The sequence below is a fragment of the Phyllobates terribilis genome, unplaced genomic scaffold, assembly GCF_046119375.1.
Source record: "Phyllobates terribilis strain yellow unplaced genomic scaffold, ASM4611937v1 Scaffold_15__1_contigs__length_34870131, whole genome shotgun sequence".
NCBI lineage: Eukaryota > Metazoa > Chordata > Amphibia > Anura > Dendrobatidae > Phyllobates > Phyllobates terribilis.
This window is the reverse complement of record NW_027362775.1, coordinates 30,111,788-30,121,643: the sequence shown is the minus strand read 5'-3', so window position 1 is coordinate 30,121,643 and position 9,856 is coordinate 30,111,788. Positions and strand designations below refer to the sequence as shown.

At 44.4% G+C, this 9,856-nt stretch overlaps 1 long non-coding RNA gene across 1 annotated transcript in view; it reads left to right on the top strand.

Annotated features, from left to right (window-relative positions):
• Window positions 1–1,025: 1,025 nt before the first annotated feature.
• LOC141175996 (uncharacterized) overlaps window positions 1,026–9,856 on the top strand; it is a 32,749-nt gene continuing 23,918 nt past the window's right edge. Inside the window, exons 1-2 of the long non-coding RNA XR_012253085.1 lie at window positions 1,026–1,107; window positions 3,245–3,340. This is a non-coding gene — a long non-coding RNA (uncharacterized lncRNA). The remainder of the gene's footprint in view (window positions 1,108–3,244; window positions 3,341–9,856) is intronic.

Below are 9,856 nucleotides of genomic sequence, written 5' to 3'. Positions count from 1 at the left end.
TGTGCGGATGGTAGGATACCCAGGAAGACCCCACTTCTTACCCTGAGACATAAAAAAGCCAGGCTGGAGTTTGCCAAAAAACTTACCTGAGAAAGCCTAAAACGTTTTGGAAGAATTTTCTCTGGTCAGATGAGACAAAAGTAGAGCTTTTTGGGAAAAAGCATCAACATAGAGTGTACAGGAAAAAAAAAGAGGCATTCAAAGAAAAGAACACGGTCCCTACAGTCAAACATGGCGGAGGTTCCCTGAAGTTTTGGGGTTGCTTTGCTGCCTCTGGCACTGGACTGCTTGACCGTGTGCGTGGCATTATGAAGTCTGAAGACTACCAACAAATTTTGCAGCATAATGTAGGGCCCAGTGTGAGAAAGCTGGGTCTCCCTCAGAGGTCATGGGTCTTCCAGCAGGGCAATGACCCAAAACACACTTCCAAAAGCACTATAAAATGGTTTTAGAGAAAGCACTGGAGACTTCTAAGGTGGCCAGCAATGAGTCCAGACCTGAATCCCATAGAACACCTGTGGAGAGATCTCAAAATGGCAGTTTGGAGAAGGCATCCTTCAAATATCAAGGACCTGGAGCAGTTTGCCAAAGAAGAATGGTCTACAATTCCAGCAGAGCATTGTAAGAAACTCATTGATGGTTACCGGAAGCGTTTTTTTGCAGTTATTTTGGCTAAAGGTTGTGCAACCAAGTATTAGGCTGAGGGTGCCAATACTTTTGTCTGGCCCTTTTTTGGAGTTTTGTGTGAAATGATCAATGATTTGATTTTTTCTTCATTCTCTTTTGTGTTTTTTCCTTGCAAGCAAATTAAATGAAGATAATAATACCAAAGAATTTGTGATTGCAATCATTTTCAGGAAGAAACTGAGTATTATCTGACAGAATTGCAGGGGTGCCAATACTTTTGGCCAGCACTGTATGTATTGTGGTGCAGCGGCATTGCTATAATGATCTAGTATGTCTGTTTAGGCTATTTCCTCCCCCTCAGCTGACTGGTCACATGACTGTGACATCACACAGGTCCTTTTGCTCACAGAAGGTATGGACACGTGACTGTGAGATAAGCACAGGTCCTGTGGCTGTGTCTACAGGATATATAAAAACCTGGTGAGTTGAGCAGTGTGCAGTGTACCTGTGAGAGAGGCATGAGGCCTGTTCCCCGGGTGGGTGGGACACTGTTTGTCTGAAGCCTAGTGAGGCCGGGTGAAGCCTGGATCCCATGTGGATGTCAGTAAGCCTTGGAGGGCCAGAGGCTAGAGACCCCATCTGGGAAACAAATGGACCAAAGCAGCTAAAGCCCGACGTAGGTAATACTATTTGTGTTATGGACATTTTCATGGACATTGTTTTATTATTACCTTGCGGGAGGCTGTAACTAGAGCCAAGTGGGCCGGTCTGCCACTTGGGCTCGTGGACTTTATATCTGTGTCGGTGGGCCACGGAGTTGGACCCGGAAATCAGCAGTTTATGGAGTTAATAAACTGCTGACTTGAGAAATACCGGAAAATATGGCAGGTGTGTTTTAAATTGACGCAGCGAAGCGAGTATCCCCCAGGATAATGACAAGCACTGCCTTACAGTATATATAATGTGTGTGTATAAATATATATATATTTATATATATTGCAGAGTACCACTTCTGTCCTGTATACTGGGCATAATTCTCTATGTATTATCCTTTATATACACTGGATAGTACCAATTCTCCTGCACTGTATACTGGGTGTAATTCTCAGTATCTGTATATACACACTGCACTGCTAAAATAAAATGTATAATAATAATAATGTGAGTGGTTTCCCCTCTGAAACTTACCATTCCCAGCATGCCCTGTCAGATTTAATTCTTCAGGGTTTACTGGGAGTTGTAGGTTTGTTACTGCACTGATGATGCGGGGACGGGTATTGCATCCGAGCCCACAGCACCAAGTCATTCACACTGTAAGGCTATTTTCACACTTGCGTTGTGAAATCCGTCCAACTCTTCTGCCTGGAAAGAGTCGGATAGATTTCACAAAATTCCAGCACTTTCCTGATACAGCCTGATGCTCCCTTTGACTATAAAGGGAGGCTGGTCGTGAGCCAGCAAAATAGGCAAGCGCGCTGCTACATTGACTGTGCTCTATACATGCCAGGTGCAGGCAGTATAATACAGCAGGCACCGAACTGCAAAGATCAGGGCTGGCGATGCCACCATACCCAGTTATTTAAACCCTCAGATGCCACGTTCAATAGCAATTGTAGAATCTGTGACGTAAAGCAGAGGGAGGCGACTCATATTGGAGCAGTGAAATCGCCTCTGCCTGGCACATTCCCATGGTAAGCTGTAACAGGTACCTGTGTATAATTTAAGGAAAAAATGCTGGGATGATCTTCATGATTTTTTACCATATTTTTGCATCCTGCTTTTATAAACAGATGTTTCATACTTACTTGCTCCCTACCGCTGAGGTCCTCCATGCCTCTTGCATGTCAATGCTCTGGGTCTCGCTGTGCTTATATCTGCCACAGCAATGGCCACATGCTCCACTGCAGTCAATGACTGGCTTCACATGTCACCACTGAAACCAGTTATTGGCTCCTGTGCCGGCTGTGATAGATGGAAACACTATGTGGACTGTTCCATGGACATGGAGAAGGTGATGTAGAAGACCGTAGCGGTGCATAGCGGGTAAGGACCTATTCACATTTCAATTTTTCACTGACATGTGTTGTCCACATTTCTCATTTGCAGCACGCATACACATTGATTTTAATGTGTGTTCACACATCAGTGTTGTTTTACGGACCATGGGTCAATGAAAAAAATTCATGAACACATGCACTATTTTTGGTCCGTGATGCGGACCAAACACACACACACACTAAATTCTATGGGTCTGTGAAAATCACGGGAATGACATCCATGTTTGGTCCGTTTTTAACAGATAGATGCATTGGAAATTATTTTCTGAGCTGAGCAGTGTCCATGGAATACGGATGACCCATTGAGGGCACACAGACGTGAAACGGACCCTTCATGGATGAAACGTACACATTTTAGACACGGTGTGAACAGTGCCTAGGTACGAATCTTCTGTTTAGAGAGGCATGCTGAGGGCACTTGCTAGAAAATAATTTTTCCAGAACATCCCCTTTACAGGCCAAAGTACGCTGCAAACAGTACAATTGCAAAATAAGACAATATACAACAGTTTCCTCTTTACAATGAAAGAACTAATAGTATTACATGTTGTTTTATGTAGGACCAATGTGAATGCTGTGCATTGTGAACAAGCAAGAGCTGAGAATACTGCGTAGACCACCGGATCAGTTGGTAGCCAGTTATAAAGTGATACAGGGTAGGTGATACATGAAATCTAGTATTGATAGCTAGCTTTTTGTTTTACTGGTAGAACATTGACTCAGAAATACAATGAATACTAAATGGAATTTAGGCTAGTTTCACACAAGTGAATCTACTGTGTGAAACACGCTGCTGGTATATCCGCTCTGGAGGAAGATCGTGCCGGCATTACACTTACATATACTCATATACAATGCCCAGCGCTTCCTCCTGTTCTGTAATGTAGTGACAAGCTGCAAATTGCATCTCGTTAGATTACAGAGTTGTAGTGTGGGCGCCTAGAGTCAATTACCCTGGTGGGCCCTAGGCACCCCAGTCCGACCCTGGCAATATTATTATCCTTTTGTCATAATATCACATAATTGTGTTATCTTCATTGTGCTTTATACAGATAACACCATGCTGTTTTGCACCATCTTGTGGCCTTTTTTGAGTATTACGCTCCCACTATGCACAGTGTTGATTTCTCTCTATGAACTATGAATGCTACACTACTTTTGCAGATTGCCCCGGTGGCACGCATTCTCATCTGGTGCCCTGCCAGTTCTCTTCCTGTATCTTTTGTTCCCTTCGGCGTCACAATCCAGTTTGTGTCACGGTCGGTCATGTGATGTGGGTCGAGGCAAGCTCCCGGACTTCACCAGTTCACGCATGCGTCACTACACTCTGCGTCCCTCTCCTATTGGCTAGCGCAGCATTTTTATTCTCTCTCTTCCTGTGATGTGTCGGGGTGGGCACATTGTAAGGCAGCTCCTGCTGTGAACAAAGTATGCAGTAAACTCATTTTTTCCCATCCATCCTGAGTGTACGCTATTTGACCGTGCCATGTATGGGAATATATATATACCTTTTACCCCAATCTTGTATACTTGACCATTATTTAGTCCCCATACCCCCGTATATTCTCATAGCATCATCAATAGTATACATGTATTTTTACACATATTTGCTTATATATATTTCAGATGATGGTTATATACAGTATACTGTATTTGTGATTTTATACTAAGCAGTGAGTCTCCTTTACATTTTACTATTTATATGTGTGATCTGCACCATCTTCCTGTTTTTGTATGTCCACTGCACCTTTTTACTTCATCAATAAAGTTAATCTTTTATGACATTTATTTATGAATCGCTATATTGACTTAATTATTATTTTTTTGTCCCTTCTATCAGTTTTGCTAACGATTAGTCTGTTGGCGCTAATGTCTGAGATATATGTACACACACTTATTATCCTCTAACATCAGAAGCACAGCGCACTTTATCCAGGACCAACAGGAATATACCTCGAGTGTCCTTATTGTTATATATATGACTCGCCCCCAGGGCCATGGGGTACTCGACAGCCGAGCCTTATGGCTGCTTTTGGGGGAGATCACGGTGGCTGGCCCGGTCCGTAACCCAGGGCGGGTCAGTGTAAAAAGGGGGATATTTTGTAGGGGAATTTGCCGTGACGCCACCTGCGGTGTCTGGTGAGGATCACCAGCGCTGCAACAGTCCTCTGAGGCAAATTTTAGGACAGCTTGTGATGGATCGGCTCCCCACAGGTGGAGCAGGCCTCAGGGCAGTGTAGATAAATGGAGGAGGTGTGCTGGGCGTTATAGTGCAGGGAGGGAAATGGCACCGGCGAAATAAAGGAGCGGAGGCAGCTCAGTGCAGTCATCCAAGATTTACTCACAGTTCTTAGACAGTCCACAGGTGCACTGTACCGGCGCAAGCCTCCCGCGTCGCACTGCGTTCACCGGGCAAGGTTTCAGTCCTTCCTCAGGCAGCTCGGGTGTACCTGGCAGAACCCCACTTTCATATCTCACTCTCCTCCTCTGACTGAACACACTCTCTCTAAGATGGCTTCCCTATTTATACTCCTATCAAAGTGCTTTCTCTAACTACTTCCTCCACCCACACCCACTACTGGTTCCCCCCATCCAGCCAGGGACAAGGCTCAGCAGCTGCGCTCTGCATGTTGCCCCCCCAGCCGGCCTGGAGTAGGGTAGTGTTGGATGCAGGTGTTTGGGGTTCCGTGCAGCACTCCCACCTTACCTGAGAGAAGGGAGACACCACACCTCGGGGTGAGGTGCAGTACTTCTGTGGCGACTGAACCCTCAGGGGCGCCATATATATACCGTATATAATTAAAAATAAAAAAACAGAATATCCTCCCGCCATTTTTACTTTTTCAGTTCTTTTATTGTACTCTAATGAATTTACATTTTTTAACTACCTGATTCTTGTCATTCCCTTTCTCCTTTTACCCCAGCCCTGTTACAAGCGCAAGTCTGTATATATCAGATATATACCATTTTATCTACTTTACCCATTAGACGACTGTGGTAATCGTCCTTTCTTGCAGCAGGTTTCAAGGGCTCAACTGCAAGCACCACCATCCTTTTTATTACTTAATTTCTGAGTACAGATCACCATAAAAAACACGAATCTGTCAATGAGTTTATGGGAAAAAGCAAACAAGTTATGAACTGTGGAAGAGATATATGTGACCAAAATGAACACTCATTTCCAGCAGATGATACCTATGACCTATCCCTACACTAAATACAGCTAACAGCGGTATTAATAGGGAATAGAATAGATGTTACCTTGATATTTTTTTTAGGTTGCAGCAGCAAGGACTATAAGGCAATAATTCTTGACTAGATGCCTGTAATAGCTATCCCTACTGCGACAGCTCAAACTACATGAACTACAGATAAGAACGGTATTATTAGAGAATATAATCTATTTGAATTAGCCCTGAAAAAAGCTATTAGTTTAACGTAGCAGCACCAAGGACTGTTATTTCATCAACCCTGCTGGGGAATATAGTGGAGCATTTCGTATCTACTCAGCCTAATATGGAGGAGACCAGGATCTTCTATACTTACTGTACAAAGTCTCCTGTCCTGGCTGTGACATCCTGTATGCAGTGTGAGAACTCCCAATGTGACGACCACCTGACAGCCCACAACAAGGCACTGGATCATATACTAATAGAATCCGGCTCTTTTGGTTTCCAAAAATGCTCCCTCAACAAGAAGATGGAGCCTCAGAAAAGCATTTTTTACTATTAATAAGGAGTGGGTGTCCTAGACTGGTAATGCATGCGCTTTAAGGACTGCCAAAAATTAGAAGGAGGCACTCCAATACCTCTTTGAAGAGACGTAGTGGAGGGACTCAGAAAACCTTTTTTTCCCATTATTAATGAGTGGGTATCCTAGACTGATAATGCGCATGCACTAAGTGCATGGGCTGGAAAACATTTAGGCTATGTGCCCACGTTTCGGACCTGAAGCATATTTTTTACGCTTCTCCCTGGCGGGAAAATCGCATGCGGATATTACATGCGGTTTTCCTGCCAGGTAGAAGCGTTTGTGAGGCGTCTTTGCATGCATTTCCGCATGCGGGTTATCAAGCACTTCTCCAAGCATCACTTGGAAAAGTGCTTGACAACTTGTTCAGAATGGTAAAAAATAAGCTTTATACTCACCTTCTGATGCATTCTCTGCCCCGTCCGGAGGCTTGAGCGGCTCACGCTGTTGTGTGCAGGACCTGCGGTGACGTCATTGTGTCATGTGGTGGGTCACATGACTCAGTGACGTGGCAGGTCCTTCAGACAACAGCGCGACGGAGGGAAAACATCAGAAGATAAGTATAAACTTTATTTTATTCTTTTTTTTTACAGGTTCTTTGGTACCCAGGTCTGGATGAGAGTCTCCTCTCATCCAGACTTGGGTACCATCCGCACATTGATTCCGCTGCGCTTCCGCAAAATTAATGAACATGCTGCGGATTTTTGACCGCAGCATATACGCTGCGGAAAAATCCGCAGCATGGGCATTGACATTGCGGAATGCCATTGGGGACCATGGGGTGCGGATATACATGCGTTTTTCAAGCGTTTACGCTGCGGAAATTCCGCAGCATATACGCTTGAAAAACGCTACGTGGGCACACAGCCTTACCCCCGGAGGGGGTATACATTTATATCAGAAAATGTTAGCGATAGGCCTCTCAAAATTCTCAATGCGGGTATTATAAACACCCTTAAAAGATTTATAGTAAGGGTAGCATGATCACCCTGTTGATATGGTGGTGGAGGAGAAGGAGGAGGAGGACATAAAAAGGTCAACCTGTCAGCATTTTCAGTTGAGAGGCGGATGTGCCTATCAGTTATAATTTTCCCGGCGGCACTAAAAACCCGCTCTGACAAAACGCTAGCAGCAGGGCAGGTCAGGACATCCAAGGTGTAGAGAGACAGTACATGCCATGTGTCCAGCTTGGATACCCAATAGTTGTAAGGCACAGAGGAATCATGAAGGACGCTGGTACGGTCAGCAAGGTACTCAGCATCTTCCAAAACTTTTCCCTCCTTGTCAGAGTACACCAGACATCAGGGCCTGGGCGCTGGGAGGGTTTGAGAAAACTGTCCCAGACCTTTTTTAGTGTTCCCCTGCCTCTGCTCCATCTGGTGTGTGTCTCAATCGTCAGTACTCCTTTGTTGTCTAAGGAACTGTGACCTCTGCTGCCTGCGTTGTCAGATGGAATTTTTTTTTTAATAATTCCTCAACTAGGGCCTTCGAGTACTGCAACATTTTATTAGACCTCTCCGCCACGGGAAGGAGAGATGGAAAGTTCTCATTGTAGCGTAGGTCTAGAAGGGTGACCAACCAGTAATTAGTGTTGGCCAAAATGCATATAACGTGAGGGTCGCAGGAAATGCAGTGGAACATAAACTCAGCCATGTGTGTTAGACTGCCAACAGCCAAGACTTCTGTCCCCACCAAGAGGACACCTGTCCATCTTCTCCACCTCGTCCTTCCTCTACTCCTCCTCTTCAGGCCATCCTCACTGTACTGATTGGATGAAGGTGGTGTGGGTAGTACCGTCTGTAGCTCAGGCAACCAGTGTTATGATCAGCTACAGGGACTAAGGAAATACAGGATATCTGTCCCTACAATAAAACTAAACTATATCCCTACGATGTAACGGGGAACCTGATCCTGCGATCAGACCCGCTAAAGTCCTCGGCTAGTCTGTACGAAGACCTATAGATGTGAGGGAGGGATCCCTACAAGAAGTAGGGACTGGGATAAGTTGGACACCTCCTAGCAGAAATAGTAGCAGTCAAAGACAAACACACAACAAAAAGCATAGAGGTCAGAAGACCTAGCAAAACTAACAGAGAACGGCAACAGAGCACCAAGCTAGCTCAAGAGTAGTAAATACAATGAAGTCCAGCAAGGCCAGGAGGGCGGAGCCGGATAAAATAGGCAAAAATGGTCATGTGACCAGCAAACTAAAAAAAACCTAACAGGAGAGCTCTAACAACCAGCTCCTTAACTCCTCCTCCTCCTCATTATGTATATAGTTAGGTCCATATATATTTGGACAGAGACAACATTTTTCTAATTTTGGTTCTAGACATTACCACAATGAATTTTAAACAAAACAATTTAGATGCATTTGAAGTTCAGACTTTCAGCTTTCATTTGAGGGTATCCACATTAAAATTGGATGAAGGGTTTAGGAGTTTCAGCTCCTTAACATGTGCCACCCTGTTTTTAAAGGGACCAAAAGTAATTGGACAATTGACTCCAAGGTTATTTCATGGACAGGTGTGGGCAATCCTTTCGTTATGTCATTCTCAATTAAGCAGATAAAAGGCCTGGAGTTGATTTGAGGTGTGGTGCTTGCATTTGGAAGGTTTTTCTGTGAAGTAAACATGCGATCAAAGGAGCTCTCCATGCAGGTGAAACAAGCCATCCTTAAGCTGCAAAAAACAGAAAAACCCATCCGAGAAATTGCTACAATATTAGGAGTGGCAAAATCTACAGTTTGGTACATCCTGAGAAAGAAAGAAAGCTCTGGTGAACTCATCAATGCAAAAAGACCTGGGCGCCCACGGAAGACAACAGTGGTGGATGATCGCAGAATAATCTCCATGGTGAAGAGAAACCCCTTCACAACAGCCAACCAAGTGAACAACACTCTCCAGGAGGTAGGCGTATCAATATCCAAATCTACCATAAAGAGAAGACTGCATGAAAGTAAATACAGAGGTTCACTGCACGGTACAAGCCACTCATAAGCATCAAGAATAAAAAGGCTAGACTGGACTTTGCTAAAAAAAACATCTAAAAAAGCCAGCACCGTTCTGGAAGAACATTCTTTGGACAGATGAAACCAAGATCAACCTCTACCAGAATGATGGAAAGAGAAAAGTATGGCGAAGGCGTGGTACAGCTCATGATCCAAAGCATACCACATCATCTGTAAAACACGGCGGAGACAGTGTGATGGCTTGGGCATGCATGGCTGCTAGTGGCACTGGGTCACTAGTGTTTATTTATGATGCGACACAGGACAGAAGCAGCTGAATGAATTCTGATGTATTCAGAGCCATACTGTGTGCTCAGATCCAGCCAAATGCAGCCAAACTGATTGGTCGTCGTTTCATGCTACAGATGGACAATGACCCAAAGCAACCCAGGAGTTTATTAAAGCAAGGAAG